A 19,898-nucleotide genomic window follows, 5' to 3' on the forward strand; every position below is an offset into this window, starting at 1 on the left:
ATCAAACACCTGCTGTTTGAAAATGAAGCTTGGTTTGGCGACCTTTGGCGGGGTTTCATACCTCGTAGGTTTGAGTTCATGTTAATGATGCTCAGCCGAATTTTATAAGCCTGAATGTCGGTGAAATAAAATTAAAACTATATTGCGAACACATCGGACTGACTTCTCTACAAGATTGAGATCCTTACCACTTAATAATATTAATGACTTAATATTACCACTTAATGATAATATTTACCTTCAGGCCAGCAAGACTGCATTTCTCCCGGGCAAAGTCTTCGTCAATTGTGCAATTGGTGCGTTGAAACAAGAATGTTATTTTGTACTTCACATTGTTTTCAAGTCTCTGAAATTAAATCAAATAGAGTGTTAGCGTAGTTTTGGTTATATGGCGAATACCATTTCTTAAGTACAGATCTAGTTTTCTTTTTGTAAGCGTTGCAGCTTCTCGAGAAGGCAGTAGAACAATAAGAAAACAGGCTGCAGGTCATCTCATTGGATGGGTTCTATTGTTACGGTCTACACCCCAATTCATATAGCTATGGAAACAAGCTAGAATGCACATGAAGATGGAAACTTAAATGAGGCGTAGACGAACAATGAATGTCCCTTTAGGCCAACGTTTCGGCAAGTCTTCGTCAAGACACTAACTGCTTTCCTTAGCAACGTTTTTATTTACGCGTAACTCACTGTTTCCTATCCTCAATGGGAAGCAGTAATACAATAATGTGGAGCATGGTGCTACGTAGCTAACGTTACAAAATGTAGTACAGGGATCGGTGACTCGGAGATGAAGAAAGGGTAGTTCGAAGTTGTGAGATTAAAGGCGACCAACGCAGGCGCTGGTTTCGAGTTCGGTTGAAAAGAAAAAATAACAGCCCGAACCGGAAAACCACATGAGGACGCGAGGAAGTGTGGCCTATCCCAAGCAGGAAATTTAACTAATGTATCTTGTATTCGAAAAGGGTGGGAAGGAAGATAAATACTAGGTAGGCAGAGGTATTAGGTTCAGGGTCCTTCAATCGCTTTATTAGGAAGTGTATTAGGTAACACTGGCTCGGTCGAGAGGAGAAAAAGAAAAGTGAGTGAGCATAGATGTATATATGTCTAAAAATTGATAATTAGGGGCTTTAGGGCATATTCGTGTGATTATTACGAACAATGAATTCATGTTCTCTCTTTCAAACATTTATATTTATGGTTGGAGTATAATAAACTTGTGAAAGGAGATCAGACAACCCATACTTACTATCGCTGGAAGAGCGTTAGTTTGATGTAGGTTAAAAATTTTATTCATCGAAGTTATATCCTCACAGGTGGAAATCCTGTGCCACTCTTTAGTAAGTTTGTTTGCCATGTCCGCGTGGTGATAATTTACTCTAACGACAGATCGGCGGCCCTGTGTCGCTGAAGTAATGTTTGTGGGAGAGTGAATATTCGAGCGGGTAGATAATGTTTGAAACTGTGCAGGAAAACCTAGATATAATTTTGTGCGAATAATTGCCTGCAATGTTTTAATGTTTATGCCTATTTCAGGTGTTTGGTAGCCTTACATCTCGGGCGAACACAGGCTGCTTTATTGATGGACTGAGGGTTTACTCTTGCATTTTAAGCTGTCTTTATTGTTTCTTTTGCGCCGGTATGCAACTTTTGGTGTGCAAGAGAACGTTTCATAATTTGACCATTTCTTGATATGATTCAAAGGCTCATGTTACTTACTTCGAATTAGAGTTTCAATTATTTCAACAGAAACACTCTCCGATTATTCGACCATTACTCTATCTTGATATGTCCCTGACGGGTGCAAGAATATGCTTAATATGGAAGTAGTGGAAAGAAGCGCTCTCAAAGTACCTCATGAGATAGCAAGCAAGCAAACACCTCTAAACTGAACCTCTTAATACTGAAGATAGTTCTTACTCAACTATTTTGAATTCGAGTATAAACTTAGTGCGATAAAAACCCCAGAGACAAGAAAGGTGGACAAAGACAAGCGCTATTCACAAATGTTTAATGGAACGATACAATGGAACATATTGTTACAGGCTACTCTTTGCGTAGAGAGGGTTTATTGGGACGCAACGGACGGTCTTGAGCACCAGCCAAGGTTCCGTTATCGCTAAGTGAACGTCTTCTTCCCTCTCTGACCCCGTGTCCCACTACTGCTGGCGGCACATACCCAAATCATACAAGCCTTTCACGCTTGTAACGCATCCCCACGCGCAGACGAAGCCCACCGGGCAAGTCAAACAGCATCTCGAGCGGTGCAGGTCTTTAAGCGGGCGACATGAGTCGTTCACTCTTCGAAGAGGGTCGACCATTTGAAAGGAGACGCGCTCTGTGGTACTTCAATTCGCTCATACGGTCTAACACAACGTAAGGTCCAACATAGTGCGCCAGTGTCTTTTCGCACAACCCACGTTTTCTGGTGAGCAGCCGCAGCCACACTAAGTCAGCTGGATCATGTGTGACGCGTCTGTGTCGGTGGTCGTAACGTGCCATCGAGCTATCTTGTGAAGTTAGAGTGCACAAATAAGCAAGGCGGCGGATGTCTGCACAACAGATGGTCTCGGATATGCAGGTATCATGGCGCTTCATAAATGGGAAGATCGTATCAAGGGTATAACGTGGCGACCGAGCGTAAAGGAGAAAGAAGGGGCTGTAGCCGATAGTTTCGTGCTCGGTGGTGTTAAATGCATAAGTAACGAAAGGTACAACGCTGTCCCAGTTCTTCTGATCCGTCGAGAGAAACATGGACCACATGTTCGTGAGAGTTCTGCTGGTACGTTCCGTAAGGCCGTTCGTGGATGTTACGGCGAAGAGCGTCGAAAACTTGAACAACACAGACGAAGCATCTCTTCAACCACATCTCCAGTAAATAGTCACCCACGATCGCTAATAACGACTTTAGGAGCGCCGTGTCGTAGAATGATAAAACGTAGCAAGAAAAGGCGCAGGTCGGCTGCAGTGGCCGGCGGCATTGCAGCCGTCTCACAGTAGCGTGCCAGCTGGACAGTGCGCACTGCGATCTAACGATTTCCGTTAGAGGACTGTGGAAACGGGCCGAGAAGCTCGATGCCGATTTGCTCGAATGGAGTCCTTTTGGGTGGCAGAGTGTGTAGTCTACTAGGAGGAGTACTTGTGGGACATTTAAGAAGTTGACATTTGTGACGTTGACATTTGTTGCAGCTAGACGCGTAGTGCCGCGTCGTCTGACGCATATTGGCACAGTAAAAGATTTATTGAAAACGGCAAAGTATTCTAGCTGCTCCCAAATGACCGGAGGTGGGTTCCTCATGCATAGCCCGCAAGATGGGAGTGCGCAGACTTTCCGAGTCCACCAGGAGATATCGTGAGCCTCTGGTAAAATAGTTTTTGTATAGAAGCCGATTACGTGTACAAAAACGACTGGCTGTTGATTTCTCTTTGGCAGTATGCCGTTGTTTTAAAGTGTCGTCGTTTTGCTGATCAGTCCAAAAGGTATTCAGGTTAGAAAATGTGGGCTCCAAGGATACGACGTAATGGTCAAAGTTGTCTGCATCACAGTCCATCGTGGGAAGCGATAGCCGCGACAGGCAGTCTGCATCAGCGTGCTGTCGACCCCTTGTATAGGAAACGGTGAAGTCGCACTCTTGTAGACGGTGTGTTTAGCGCGCAGGCCTACCAGGTGGATGACGAAGCTTGACGAGGCCGCGCAAGGAGTGATGGTCTGTGATGATGGTGAAAGGGCGTCCATAGAAGTATGATTGAAAGCGCTCTACTGCGAAAATCACCGTGAGACGTTTCTGTTCTGTGACGGTAGAATGGCGCTCGGATTTGCTTAGACAGCCACTCGCATACGCTACGACGTGTTCTTTGGTGTCGAAGCATTGAATAACAGCGCCGACACAAATAGCGCTAGCATCCGTAGGCAGTTCTGTGGGAGCCAAAGAGTCGAAATGTTAGAGAACTGGATGGGACGTCAAACGGAACTTCATTTCCCGAAAAGCATACGTGAATTCTGCAGTCCAGTCAAAGTGAACGCCTTTCTGAAGCAGACACGTCAGCGGATGCGCGATGTGACCAAATCCAGGAATAAACCGACGGAAGTATGAGCAAAGGCCAAGAAGCTTCATAGCTCTTTTACTGAGCGTGGTTGCTTAATGGCTTCGACCGCAGCGGTTTTCGTTGGATCAGGTCTTATGCCCTCTTTGTCCACTAAGTGGCCTAGAACTCTGTTTGGCGTTCTCTAAAGCGATATTTCTTGGAGTTTAATACCAAGCGTGCTTTGCCTAGACACTCTAGTACAAAGCTGAGGCGACCTCTGTGTTCACTAAACGTGCGTCCGAAAATCGTGACATCGTCCAGGTAATACATGGAGACTTCCCACTTCGAACCAAACTGAATGGTGACCATGAAGCGCTCAAAAGTTGCAGGCGCGTTACACCGCCCTAATGGCAACACATTAAATTTGAAAAGTCCGTCTGGTGTAACAAATGCCATTTTTGCCTTGTATGCCTTGTGCATCTGCATCTGCCAATATCCGGACCCCTAGTCTGCACTCGAAAAGTAAGAGGCCCAAAAAGGCCTCATACTAGAGCATCATGAATCCGTGTGTAAAGGGCATATGTCTTTCTTGGTAACGGAGTTGAGCCGGTGGTAATCGACGCAAAATATCAATGTGCCACCTTATTTTTTGACTGGAATTACTGGGGCGGCCCACGGACTACTTGACTCTTCGATAAAATTTTTCTTTAGCATGTCGTGGACTTGGTCATTGATCACCTTGCACTCCGAAGATGACACCCGGTATCGCTTTTGTCGCAGGAGCTGGTGAGATGCCGTGTCTATGCCATGCTGTACACGAGGAGGGAGAAATGATGGCGGAGCCTCTTGCTGGGAAATGTCGAAGTCTGCGAAGTGTTTTGTAGAATATTTGCCGTTAATTAGTACTGATCCATTTGTTTATCAAAGCCATCATGGAAGTGTCCGTGGTACATGCATCCGAATGGGACTCATCCTTGGCCTCGGGGGCTTCTGCAAGGATGGCGAGCGCCAATACTTGATGTTCACGAATAGCCGCAAGTTTGTTCTGAAAGGATGGTGAACGCCAGTACTTAATGTTCACGAATAGCCGCAAGTTTAAGACCATCCGGCAATATTGTGGGCTCATTGGAGCAATTTATCGTCCGTACGACAGTACTCCCGTCGATCACCGACAGCGTACAATAGGACACCAGAACATTCTTCTTAATGCAACTAAGGTGAACGGGCTCTACAGTAGCGCCAAATGTTCTGTCGGGTGCAGAAGAGCAGGCGACTGGGAGACATTTGGCACACAACGGCGGTACGACGGTCACTAGGGACACACAAAGGGCAGTTTCCTAACACGGCTGGTGTTCCACAAATACGACCGGAAGGCTGGAATCTAAAGTAATTTCTCCCGTTCGGAAATCGACATTGGCACCGCACAGCTTCAAAAAATCGAGGCCCAGAATTACATCATGCGTAGCATGAGGTAAAACTATGAACTCCACGCTAAACGTTTCAAACCCAAGCTAATTGCTGCACTGCACACACCTACAGGGTAGAATAGTTCTCCACTGACTCCACGAAACACTTCGGCACGGTTATATGAAAGCAGCACTTTTCGCCCTAGCAGACTTTTGAATGCGTAACTCATTACGGAAAGGGTCGCTCCAGTGTCCACTAAGGCCATTGTTGAGATGTCGTCTACACGTACACAAACCTTATTTTTAAACATGCAATCTTGCAAAGGCATTTCTGTCATAATCAAAGACTGTCCAACGGCCTCACCTCCTAAGGCCGCGCTGACTAGTTTTCCGTCAAGGACGACGGCTAGCGGTGTCGGGGAAAGGGTCACCGGCTTACGCAATTGGCGGGCGGTGGTGTCAAGCTCCGATCTGACGCCGGTGAACGGTTTTCCAGCATTCCCAGGGTCTCATTGGACATACCTCGTGGATATGTGTACGCATGGTCAACGCGTTGCTGGCCAGATATTGTTGATCTGTCGTACCTCGGCGGCTGGTGGCGTTGTGGGGCCACGTTGTAGTACCTGGCGATGTAGCCCTCGATACAACAGTTGTAGCATAAGAGCAGAGGATGCTAGACTAAATGCCGCTCAAAGCGCTCAGCTGGTAGAGGTCGTCGAACCGGACACGGCACCTCAGTATACTCAACAGGAGCCGTCCGCCTCTGTGCTTCCCGGCTAGGGTGAAAGCATTGCCCATATCGCTATTCTGACGGATATGCCTCCGGACGTGGCCACGTCCTTCCAGCCCCATCGACGTCCGTGCCAAACAGAGACGGTGGCAGAATAGCGCATGGTACTGTGGGCACTGAGTGATATACTGGCTACGTAGCCGGCGGTTGAACTGTAAGGCACACTAGTTCCTTGTGTCGCTGCAGTGCTTCGCGTACTTTTTCCCAAATAGTAGAGGCAAGGTCAGTGGACGGGCTCGTGTCCACTCTGGCGACAGTTGTAACGTTTGCCAGTCGCCCAAATTCGGGCGCAATACGACGTGTATTTACAGTCTCAAATGCAGCGCAGTGACGCAAGCCATCTGAGACAGAAGTGAGGTCTTCTCTACCTATAAGAAAATTAGACTTCTTCTGCGATGCCTTTCCGACGATGTCCAACTCGGTCATCCTCAGACATCCGCGGGTTTATGATCTTGCACAGCTTGAGTATTTCTTCATTATAGGTAGTACATGTCCCTGTCGGAGTTTGAGCTGTTTGGGGAAGTATTCTCTCCACACGTTTCCTTTTTGGCATCACAGTTGCCAACCACATCAGTGCGGTTTCTCTCAAAAATACGACGACGTTATCAAGCTTCGTGACCGAGTTCCAGTAGTTATATCGGCTAACCGTATTATAGTAGGTAAGCCACTCGCCCACGTCTTCTCCCGCTCTTCCCGCGATCGAGCATGGTGTGCGGCAGATCCTGGCGTTGAGCTTTGCATATGTTCAACTGGCGCGGGGTCTGGTCCACGGTTCTGTGGCATGGTGACAGTTGTCGGCGAGAGACTGGCTAGACGGCGGCTCAGGCGAAGTTCAATTGGTTGCGACTGCGTATTGCGGCGACGTCATGTACCCTGCACCTCCACCACTCTGTTAGGGCTACTGTCGGTGTATAGAGGATTGGATGAAGGAATGAACTTTATTCCCCTTTAAGAGAGGGGAAGGGCCGGAGGAAGAGGGAGAGGTCTAAGTGCTCCAGTCCCAGCAGGCGTGCGTCACCACATTATGTATCTAGACGTTCGTCTACCAGTCTGGTAGGCCTCCGCTATTTCCTCAGCCCACCTCAGGACACGGTCCTGTAGGGTGGGATTGGAGCTGCGCAGGGCAGTCTCCCGCAGCTCCCCCTACTAATTAAGGGTTTGAGCGTGCAGGGGGGGAGGGTTATGGGGCACTGCCACATGATATGGCAGGGGTCTGCTATAGGGACAGGGCAAATGCAACACTTGGGTGTCGGGTATGTGGCGGGAAAGAATAATTGCAAAGTGCGCGGGGTAAAAAAGTGTGAGTTTGAAGCTGGCGACACCGTATTTCTCTCTGGCGCGTTCTCGGCACAGAGAGAGGTGGATACAATAGGTGTTGGTGTCGGCAATGTGTGCAAATTTCATAGAGGGTTTATTGGGACGCAACCGTCGGCCCTGAGTGCGAGCGAGGTTCCGTTATCGCTAGGCGAACATCTTTTCCCGTCTCTTAACCCACTTCCTACTACTACTGGCGGCATATAACCAGATAATGCAATCCTTTCACGCTTGTAACAATATATCCACTGGTCACGCATGCGCATGCCAAGCAAAAGAGAACAGGTACATGCACATCAAAGGCGGTTGCGTAAGAAGTCAAATTAGGCACTTAGTAATGAGATAGAAGGCTCACTTATACACCTATATCTATTCTTCATAAAGAAGGCCTCAAGTGCAAGCCAAAAAGAGACGTTGCTGCTCCTGCCAAGAATAGTAGTCTCAAAAAATCGCGCATCACATACACACGCGGTAGCATGAGCCAGCAATTGTACGCCCTTATCCTAATTTTTTCTTTAGTTTTTGTGCATGTCGCCTTCAACAGTCATTCGTGCAATGTAGAATTTTCGCCTGATTGACCATTTAAGGGAACATTATAGTCGAGTGCGCCAATGCGTCGGGATATATTGTAGGGTCCGAAATAGCGAGGTAAGAGTTGCTCGCTAAGCGGTCGCCGGCGTATGGGAGTGCAGACCAAAACACGGTCGCCGTGGTGGTACATGACGTCGGGTCATCGAAAATAGTATTGTCGACTGTCAGTTCTCTGCAGGTTCTTGATGCACAGGCGGGCGAGCTCTCCGCCTTTTTCGGCACGCTGGAGAAAGGCGGTAACATCGAGATCCTCTTCATCCGTGACGTGGAGAAGCATGGCGTCGAGAGTGGTCATCAGGTTCCTGACGTAAACGAGCTGGAATGCCGTGATCGGCGTTGTTTCTTGCACTGCGGTGGTGTAAGCGAAGGTTACCTAAGATAGGACGGCATCCCGCGTCTTGTGTTCGACGTCTGCGTACATTACAAGCATGTCGGCAAGCGTCTTGTTCGTCCGCCCCATAAGACCATTTGTCTGCGCGTGGTAGACAGTTGTCCTCCTGTGGCTTGCGTGGCTGCATTGCAAAATGCTTTGGAGGAGCTCTGCAGTGAGGGCCTTTCTTCTGTCAGTGTGGAGGACTTCTGGGCACTATGTTACAGCAGCACGTTCTCTACGAAGAATTTAGTTACTTAAGCAGCACTATCTTTAGACATAGATTCTGTTTTGTGGTACCGGGCGACGTAGAAAGTAGCCACAATAATCCAGTTGTTTCCAGATGTTGACGTCAGGAAGGGCCCCAACAAATCCATCCCAATCTGGGGAAATGGGCGGGAAGGAGACTCGATTGGATGTAGAAATTACGCCAGCCTTGTCGGTGGTGTGTTGCGTCTCTGACAGTGCTGAGATGCCTTGACGTAATGGACGACGTCGACAGTCAGGCGTAGCCAATAGTACTTGTCTTGTAGTCTTACGACCGTGCCGGCAAAGCCGCGGTGCCCGGTTGTCTTATCATCTTGCAGGGCGTGGATCACTTCTGACAGGAGTTCTGCGAGCACAACGAGAAAGTAGTTTGAGTAGGCTGGTGAAAAGTTTCCAGGACGTCATTCCTTAAGAAAAACAAATTCAGTCCGCGTCTAAATGCCCTCGAGACAAAGTCGGTCTTGCTTTCCAAGTACTCAGCAAGGATTCTGAGCTATGGGTCCGGTAGTTTCTGCTCGGCAAAGTTGCCTGCACCCACTGTACCTAAGGCGGCGTCTACATCTCGGTCATAATGGGGCGGTGGGTCCACAAGAGCGCGAGAATGGCAGTCGGCATCAAAGTGCCTTTGTTCGGACTGCTAGATAACAGTGATGTCATATTCTTGCAATATGAGGCTACGCTGTGCCAGGCGACCTGAAAGATCACTTAAGTTTGCTAGCCAACACAACGCGTGATGGTCGCTTATAACTTTGAGCGGCCTGTCAAATAATTAAGGGCGAAATTTTGCTGTAGCCCAAATGATAGTAAGCATTCCTTTTCCGTCGTAGAACAATCACCTTCCGCTTTTGACAGTGACCGTGTAGGGTAAGCTATCACCCACTGAAGTCCACCTTTCATCCGGACTAGGACGACACCGAGGCCTAGGCTACTTGGGTTAGTGAGGATTTCTTTATCGGCTTGCTCGTCGAAGTGTGGAAGTACTTAGACGAGGACGATGCATGAAGAGTCCTTCATAGAGCATCTATATTAGGCACACATGCCAAGGAATATATGCACTGTCTTCTTGCCGATGCGTTGCTGGAAATCTGTGATAGTAGCTGCCTTCTGCGTCGCGTGAAGGCGTACTGCAGATTTGCTGATGACGCGGCCTTGGAACAGAAACTCATCTTAAGTGAAGCAGCACTTTCCCGGCTATAGAGTGTGCTCTGATGACTTGATTGCCTCGATTACAGTCGCAAGCCCCTAAGGAGATTGTCTAAATTTCCGGCGAAGATGACTACGTCATCTAACTAAACGAGACAGGTCCGCCACTCCATCACTCATCACTGCACTGTGTCCATCACACACTAGTACGTTGCAGGTGCCGAGCACAGTCCAAATGACATGAGCTTGAATTCGTAGAGGCCATCCGTCGTAATGAAGGCGGTCTTCTCACGATCCCTCTCGTCGACTTCTATTTGCTAGTAGTCAGTCTTGAGATCCATCAGTGAGGAGAATTTAGCGTTGCAAAGCTGGCCCAATGAGTCGTCCATCCGTGGGAAGGAGTATCCGTACTTCGTGATCGCGTTCAGTTGAGGATAATCGAGGCAGGAACGTACTATTGCGTCTTTTTCCTTCACCTAGATTACAGGTGATGCCCACGAGATTTTCGACACCTGGATCATGTCGTCGCGCAGCATTTTATGGAATTACTGCTGTAGAGCTTCACCTTCTCGCGTCGAAACTTGCTAAAGGCTCTGGCGGAGTGATCTAGCGCATTCTTCGGTTGCTATGCGGTGCGTTAAAACTGGTGTTTGTCTAATCCTCAAAAACGTCAAAAAGCAGTGTTTGCATCGTCGTAGAAGACTTCTGATCTGTTGCTGCTTACTTATAGGAAGACTAGGATTTTTGTCAAAGTCTGGTTCGGGAGCTATGGTCGTCAGGGTCGATGCGACAAACGCATTGCTGGTTTCTTCAATTTCTTCGATGTATGCGTTTGTCGTCCCCGTGTTGATGGGCTGGAACTCCTGGCTGAAATTTGTCAGCATCACTTTCGCTTACCCTGTGTGCAGTCGAGCGACCTCTCCTGCGATGCAAATTTCATGGTCGAGCAGTACATGTCGGTCGCCCTCGGTAACACCTTCTATGCCTGTGGGTGTTTCGCTACCGACAGAAATGACAATGCGGGAGCGAGGCGTGATGCTGAATTGGTCCTGAAGTAAACTCAAGGCACGCTGGCTGGAATGCATCTCCGTTGGTGTGGCTCGGTCCATGGAGAGCGGTATCGACTTCGACATGAGTTCGATGACTGCTCCCTGTTGGTTCAGGAAGTCCATGCGCACAATTACGTCCCGCGAGCACTGTTAGAGGACTAGGAAGGTCGCAGTATAGGTGCGCTCAAGAACTGCATTTCGTGTCGTACAGATTCCCGTCGGCGTATGAAGTGCCCTCGAGCTGTCCGAATTTGAGAGCCATCCCATGCAGTCCGGTATTTCTTCAAATTGGCGGTGAACATTCTACTGATGGCGCAGTAGTCGGCTCCTATTCCCACGAAGGCAGTAATTGCATGGGCTTCGATAAACACGTCGAGGTCGGTGGTTCTTTGTCTTGCGTTACAGTTACGTATTGGCATCGGATCCCGGCTGCATCGCGTTGACATATGGCTGATACGTGGCGTCGTCAAACCTTTGGCCGGTGCATTCTTTAATTCCAGCCTTCGTGGGGATGGTGGTGTGTCGTTATGTCATCGAGGTAGTCTCTTCGGCGTCTGTTGTGGCGGCAGATTATCTTTGTCAGTTCGACGAACAGGAACCAGGCCTCCATCGGTTGCTGCTTTTAGTTTTCCGAATATGGACTGACTGACCAGCCTCGGGCTCGACCAGTGTATAGCCGGCACTGCGGCGACAGGTAGGGGCGTGGGGTCGGCGAACGGCACCGTCGTCGGGGGCTCCACTGAGTGGCTTCGACGTATTCCGCGAACTCAAGAGGATAATCGCCATTCTCTGCACGTGACACGTTTATGGCAAACACTCGTAGTTGCATTGTGCGGCATGGGCACCGGCGACAGCCGTGAATCGCTTCTCTGCAGTGGTAACAGAGCGGGCTGTGATCGGGGATTCGCCAAACGTTATTCTTCGTTGAATTGCTGCGTTGAGCGATGGGTTGTTATGCTGGCGGTAACGGCTGTGGACGAAAGAAGTGGAATTTTGCCGGAGCTTCAATCACGTCCAGTGACCGCTGAAGCTGTTCTTTAACATTGTCAGCGAACGAGGCCACCTAAGGCTGCGACCATGGGCATAACTTCTGCAGCTGTTCAGGTGGGACCACTGTCATCGTCTCGCGCAGGTCGTCGGTGCATACCGCTTGAGCTTCGGCGTAGTTTGTTGTCAGCGCACAGTAGTTCTGTTGCTTGGAGAGCATATAAAGCGTCTTCCCGATTCTTTTGGCATTCGAAACAAACTCTGCGGCAGCCTTGGGTGGGTTTCGTATCGCCCTGCGAATAGCGGTGCTTACACACCCCGCATTAGGAACCGTGCTTTCCTGTCTTCAGACATGTCGGAGTCGGCGTGGTGGAAGATGCCGCTCATCTTCGACGTGGAGAGCATAATGTTCTTTCACTTGTTGTACTCGGGTTTCCCAGGGAACTTCAGCGCTTTCCTTGCGTACCGCACTCGTGAAGGCTTTCAAGATCTTTTCACAAACTCTGCACTCTCAAACAAGGTCTGAGCAGCGTCATACAAAGAAAAATATTCGTCGCGCAACTTGTCCTCCCCGCTGCAGTTGTTAAACGCCGCGGTCCTCCATATGTGCGCGGCGCAGGTTTCAGGGTTCTGAAACGATGATCGATGGAAATTCGGTGGCTACCGGAGCCTTCGAAGTACGATGGCTGCTGACGATGCTGACTCAGTCATCGTGGCTTTCGACTTGCTGTTTGTCTTCCGGGTCGTGACGGGTAGAAGTCCGAACACCGGAGGTAGGTTTTGTTGCCTATGGTTAGCACGATGGTCTGAGACAAACTCTTGAATCTGTATTCGGGGTTCAAGCTTTGATCACGCCTGTGCGGTGGCGTCCGGTGCATGAGCTCAAAACAGCCTTCCCAGTACGTCACCTTGTAGCGAAGGTCCAGGACACGCTAGCAAAACTGTGAATGACGAAACTAACTTGTGCCCTTAAAAGCACGTGACAATCAAAGCTCAACGATAGGGACGAATACATTCGACAGTCGGCGAAAATCTCATCTGCGTATCAAACGCATCGACTTTTAATCATGACTCATCGAAGGTTCTAATGTAAACGCTCGGTGTGACATTGCTTCAAGAAAGTTCCACAGAAATCGTGTCACGCATACAATCAGATAAAAAAGTTCAATGACAACTGTCAATGGCTAGAACTATCGATAACATTCGAGAAACTTCTGATACATGCAGGCGCGTCCGGCGCCTTGTGATAACGTTTATCATTTGTTCGCCGGTGAGAAGCGGTGACCAAATAAAGGTAAAAAAGTACGCGTGTCACCATACAGAGAAGTACCTGTGTACTCACATGGAAATAAATCGTGCTATGATTCATTGCAGCATACTCTAGGCAATAGCGGCGCCATGAGCGGCGGCAAATAGAGGTTAAGTACTTCTTTCACTTTGCCGTCACCGCCGACAAGCAAGGTAGGTAGCGATGGTATGCTCGAATAATATTTCTCCAAGAAGGATATATGTGGCAACTGATGATGCATGAAGCATTCGCTCAGGACGCGTGACTGAGAACAATATGCTTAGTTGTTACTAATGCTCTCTTTGTAATTTGTTAGACCTATTTGATAGTGTGAAATCAACTTGTTATTCGAATGGACACCAGGGCGATAAAAAATTAATAATTATCTTGAGAAAGCTGCATAATACTCGAAAATTCTGCAAAATATTCCATATTTGAATCGATATTATTCGATCTTAGCACCGTTTGATTCTTGCTTTTTGTGGTACCATTCGATTCTTATTTTGAATTGGTCGCAACAACTCTTACTCTCCCAATATCTTAAGTAAATTTTTCTTAACAGCCTGTACGCAACTTACAAAAATATGTTGCCACATCACGTTCTAAGAAATGCACCCCGACATTAGGCATCAAAAGTGAATCGTCACTTCTAATACTACTGTAAGAAACCGCCTCTACAAACCAGAAAGAAAACAGCGACCTACGCAGCTCGTAGGATTTTAATCACGTACCCTCTTTTCGACCATAACGATGCTTAGCGGCACAATTCGAAAGCCGCTACGAGATTTGTATGCCAATACTGCATGGTGCGCCATCTCTTCGTAAATTGGTCTGCCTGAAATGTCTATGACTTCCCAGTCACCCTCCCGCACGTTTCCCGGCATTCGCCACACGGACGTCTCCACGTTTTCTTTGACATGTACTCCAAGGGGTGTCCGTGACAAGAAAATTAGGAGAGTTATTGCAGTAGAAAACTTCATCGTGACAAGCTGTGCTGTCGTCCCGCCAGTGTCATCAATCTGCGGTCAAAAAATAAAAAACACACAAGGGTACACATGAAACTAGCTATACAAAGAGATGCCCTAAATTTTACTGCTGAATAGGCATACAAGCGACGTATAACACCCACCAAAACATGTAATTTACATTTATACACTGCAGGCGACCTCTATAAGGACCTTGGAATGCAGGCATTTGAAGTAATCACTGGCACCATACCGTTGTCCAGAAGAAATATTCTAGGATCATACTATTCCATCAGTACCTGTCTATTGGTCAACATTTGTATTACTACTCAATTAAAATTGAGAACAAGCTAAGTGTCGTGCACAAATATATGAAGAAAATTGCCACATTCCTAAGGTTAAGAGTCATCAAGATGACGGCATGCTGAGTACAGGAAATGTTTGTAAACTAAAGTGCAGTGGCGAATACATGCACAGAAATGGAGTTTTCTGGGTATGCGAAAAGCAAAACACATAACCAGTCTTCTATAAGATATGCAAGATAGCCGAGAATGGAAAAAACTGTAAAAGATGCCCGAAAATAACGTGGTGTTATAAATTAGGGCGAGAAATGGAGCGAGCTGACGCCCGTCAAGTGGTACTTTCAGGGCTCTGTGAGATGCCTTCATCTTGCGGTGTATACATAATTGTAGGCTGATGAAGATAGTGACCATATAAATATCGCTTTAATCGTTCTGTAAACAGAGAATTGCCTTGAAATTTCAGAAGAAATTCTTGCACGCCAAGAAGGAGAAATTACACGAAAGTATGTGCGCTTTGACAATCTCGTGCGCGTGAAATATTTACGCAAGAGAACTGCGTCAATGCAATTTGCCTATTTTAAAGTGGAGAGCAACATATTCACGTCGTTTGCGGTACCACTGTCCTGCGAAGACTACATCACTGTCAATAGCACTTTTCTATTAGATGCTTGATTCGTCAGACAATCCGTGGTTGCCGAAAGCATTACTTACATGACGCAGGCGAGCTGAAGTAAAAAAAAACCGTGTGCTTTTGTTCATGTCGGGATTTACGGTTAACAATTTAGCTTGAATGTTGGTACCTGAAAATTCTAAGAAGCGGTAAATGCCTACGAAATTTCTGTTGACAAAAGAGCCTTCTTTTTCGGTGTATTCCCGAGCAAGCGCTGATGTCTGCTTATTTATTTTTTGCGCTTCCATCAGGCTGTTCCCTCACTATAATACTTGCTGAGGGTATGTGCGAATATGCTTCGGCTCCGAGTAACAAACATTTGATAGTAGCTCGTCTGCAAAGATCGAGCTTCTGTTCCCTCATCTGCTATGTTCGCTATGTTGAACGTAAGAGGAAGCTATTGGTTGAGGCCCATTAAAATTTTTCCACCAAATAACTTGCAATAGATAAATGCTTTCACGACGGAACTGCTGGACAGCTCTTAATAAAATTTCTTCTGTTTTAGGGAAAATGTAAAATGTACGACAGTGAAAAGCAAACTGTGTATTTATGGTCTGTTCTTCTTGCAAAAAAATATTAGATGGTTTGTCATAGAAAAAGAAGAAGCACAATGCTTCTAAATTTCTAATTGCACATTCACTTGGCAGCTTAGGTTATGGCATCGCAACATTCTGTTGATGGTTTCCGTCGCCGACGCAGGTTCCTACAGATCCGGCGCAGTACTACCGCGAACAAGCGTCAACAGCGCATTGACCATCATTATTTCAAGTGCGGGTGCCTTACATCACGAAGTTATAACAGGACTGGTTGCGTCAGCAGAGCGCCACGTACCACCTGTGACGAACGCCACCTGTCCATCTCCCCAGGAGCTATCGGCATCTGAAAGCCATATAAACTACGATCACCGGAGAATTCATCTCTTGGCTGCTGAGGTCACGGCAGCGCAACATTCTGTTGATCGTTTACCGTCGCCTACGCAGGTTGGTTGCATTTGCCTCACTGCATAGGAATTCGTTTTCACATTTTTCTTGCCGTACCCTCTGCTGCCAATCATAATGGCAACGTGTGCTTAGCTATCTAGAGACATGCATTGATTGCGAAAAGAAGTTCAGGAATTGTGTAACAGCTTCGCCCTTTTTAACGAAACGTTTGAAGCAATGAAGGCTAAGCAGGAAGGCCTGCTCAAAGAAAATAAGGAGCTCTCGGGAATGAACGAGCAGCTAACAAAGCAGGTTGTCGAATTGCAGCAATACTCCCGCATGAACAACGTGGAAACCAAAGGTATACCGGAAATAAAGGACGAAAGCTATAAACCAATTCTGCAACATATCGTAGAAAAAATTGGTTGTCATGTGAGTCCTGCCGAGATCGATATTGTGTACAGGGTTGCTGCTGAAGGTGTCCCGAAGATTATTGCGCGTTTTCGTTCTCGTCAAAAGAAGACCAAATTCGCTACAAAGGCTAGGAAGGCGCATCTGTCAACCAGGTTCATTGGCATAACGAATTAGGATAAGCCCATATTCGTCAACGATCACCAGACTCCGGAGAACAAGCGGCTGTTCGCTCAAGCATTCGCTCATAAAAGGGAAAAGCAGGGGCGTTTCGTTCGGCTGACAACTGCCGTATCAAAGCACGAAAGTCTACAGACAGTCGGGTGTACCGCATCTCTGGAGCCAATAATCGAGCCATTTTTGCCTGAAAAGCACTATTCTTGTGCCTTGATGACTGTGAACCACCATATATTGGGCCACCATATACCTACCATGATATTGTGCAAATAAAAGGACATCAGGAACAGGTTGGCGACGTAATCACCATTGGGCAGATGAAAAAATAATAGCAAATCGACGAAAGTTAGCCTTAGACGGCAAGCGGACGAAGGCGGTCGTACTAAAGTTGTTCGGTAGTTCGGCACGAATCTGCGCGAGTAGAGGAAGTTCGAGGCAAAGGGTACCGGCAGAACAGTCTATCAACGCTGAATGTGCCGTAAGAAAGTCGTGTCCGAGGATTAGGTCATGGGGACAATTGGCCGGCCCTGTAAAAAGAACAGGAACGGGTGGTCGGCGACACTGATACGGGAAGTACACATTCCAGTGACGTCAACAGTGCTACCATGGGGCCACGCGTACGAATCGAGTAGTATAATGCGTGAGAACATTCCTCATTCGACGACGGAGGTTACAACTCATTATGTACACCTGGGCTCTAGTATCTAATAACGACGTCAAAGGGATGCCGTCGCCGTGAACTCAAGTAAGTTCTGCTTCGTTGGCACCGTCAAAAAGTATTTCTATACGACGATGATAATGTAGCACTACCCCCAGCAGCTGCATGGTCTAGTTTTCCTTCCGGGAGGATCTATGATTGGTCGGCGACGAATAGAGGCGTGGCTGCGGCAACGGCGACCGACGACGCTGAGGTGATGGCGAGCGAGCACGACGACTTTCATCGACGGATGCGCCTGAGGTAGGAGGAATACGGCGAAGCGAGTAACGACACGGGTCGGCATATGGGCGACGAGACGGGAAAAAGAAGCTCGAATACGGCGACGTCCCGGAGGCGCGGCAGTGGCGAGCGATGTGGCCACTGCGGAGGCAACGGAAGCAAATCGGCTTGTCGTCCGGAGTTCTCCACTCGGTAGGGTTGCGGTATCTGGGAGGGGAATACCGATCGCTGTGAGGCGTAGGTGTCTGCACCGGCGTAGGTGTCTTCATCTTCGCGCCCGCGTGCGTCGGCCACAAGAAACACGCAATATGCATGTATCAATCTAATGCCATACTAGGTAAAAATTGGCTGAAGGCACTTCGACTATCAGCCGCCTAAGGCATGTTCATTCGGATTACGTTAAACTATTACTGTTTTATATCATGTGCACGTTGACCTGTCTAAAGTACATACCACGAAATTTGCAAGAATTCAACATAAGCGTGGCGCCAGTTATTATTCTATATGGTAGCATTGCTATATTACATAGGCTGTGACCTCACAACACCTGTTCATTCTCCATTAGCTTTCATTAACACGTTCCTGTCGACATTTGCGCGTGTGTACACAACTTTTATCTCTATTTCGTTGTAGTTCTTGCCTTATACGAGATATTCATCTTATGTACAAAGTGTATGAAATGTAACTGCTGCCCCTACTGCTGAAAGAGAAACAGGGCTGATCCTTCGCCAAGCCGCGTTGGACAGTTTCTTACTGTACTGCCGCGCTAGTATGAAATATAGGGGAAGTACGCAGACAAATGCGCTGCCGCTAACACCCTGCAGTTAGGCAGTAGAGCCTCCGGGAAGGTACATGAACTTTTGTGTTGTTGAACAACATACAACATCTAATAAACTCACAACTCACAGTTTGAACAGGACTCTGGTGTACACAATATCTAAACACATCGACGTGTATCACTAACACTAGGAGATATTGCACTGTTACGTTTGCGTACGACATAGCTTAACGATATGACGTCAACGACAATATTTATCTCCGTTAACGCGCGTGAAGGTACTATTATATCATACGTGATTCTACGGAACGCGTGCGGCTTTAAAAAAAAATGAGTATCAGGAGTTTCCACAAACTGCCGCGGACGTCCGACAGCTTTCAAACATGCTAGTCACTTACAAGTAGGACTACAGTGCGAGACGGCACAATTATTGCAATTTGCTTTTGACAACAAAGGCGCCGTAACATTGAAGTGGATCTCGAGAATACCAATAGTACTAATAGAAAATTCAGTTCTGCTGTATGAGTCACTATGATAATCCAAAGTACCACATGAATTTTCTACGATTTCACGTACCTTCGTTGAGAGAGCGAACACCATCGTCTTCTATCCTTTCTGATGCAGCTATGGCCTCTGGAAGTCGTGCTATTCTTTAGATGGTAGAGTGCTTTGCTTTTACGAATGCATAATTCTGTAACAAGAGCTATGCGTGGCATCCCGGCTGAACTCGGCCACTCCCAAACCTGCCCAATGACACATCGCGTCTGAAAGCGTCGGCTACGGTAGACAATTGTAAAAAAAACGGCCTCGCTGCCAATTTTGTAAATAATATCTTCCTATTCGATGCACTCCCCTTGCATCAAACTGTGCTGGTTTGCACAAGATTAGAAAGAATGGTAGTTACTATGGCAATATACGCACTCTGTGTGACTGAAAAAACAGAGCTGCTGCGTTGCCGAAAGTTGTCATAGGACTCACCATTTCATTTATTGTGTAGAGAAGAATTGGAACGCCATAGCGGATCGTCCTCTCCAGCGCTGAAGAAAACGACCCACTAGAGAGCGCTGTAGCGGATGACCACTTTATCGTTCCAATCCTTCTCTACAATTATTAATATCACATTGGCATCTAGGCCACCCTGCCGGCTGTCTAAATAAACACTGGAAATATTCCTAATCATGTTTCACAACAAAGCAACGCCCGTTCTTCGTGCCAAAGACACGCGACTGCTTATCAAGGAGGTAAAGGTGCCGCCAGACGGCTTTGTTGACTCGGCCCTGTAAGGGCGTCAGTTATCGGTGTGCTTATGACATACTGCGGCATGGGAGTGGCAAAGAAAGCAAGCTGATCTTGTCAGGATTGTTGCTCTTGCTCCTGTTGAGAGGCTTATCCAAACAATATTTTGCAAGCCAAGTTGTCTTGCATGGAAATTCCCCCCTGAGTGAGCAGCCCTGACTTGACGAGGACTGCGGCTCATTACCGAGGGTTCCTTCACGTGAAAAGGATC

At 47.4% G+C, this 19,898-nt stretch overlaps 1 long non-coding RNA gene across 1 annotated transcript in view; it reads right to left on the reverse strand.

The window, feature by feature from the left end:
• LOC129385895 (uncharacterized) overlaps window positions 1–19,898 on the reverse strand; it is a 49,032-nt gene that overhangs the window by 14,636 nt on the left and 14,498 nt on the right. Inside the window, exons 2-3 of the long non-coding RNA XR_008613380.1 lie at window positions 13,963–14,250; window positions 239–346 (exon numbers count right to left, since the gene is read on the reverse strand). This is a non-coding gene — a long non-coding RNA (uncharacterized lncRNA). The remainder of the gene's footprint in view (window positions 1–238; window positions 347–13,962; window positions 14,251–19,898) is intronic.

The sequence above is a fragment of the Dermacentor andersoni genome, chromosome 7 (assembly GCF_023375885.2).
Source record: "Dermacentor andersoni chromosome 7, qqDerAnde1_hic_scaffold, whole genome shotgun sequence".
NCBI lineage: Eukaryota > Metazoa > Arthropoda > Arachnida > Ixodida > Ixodidae > Dermacentor > Dermacentor andersoni.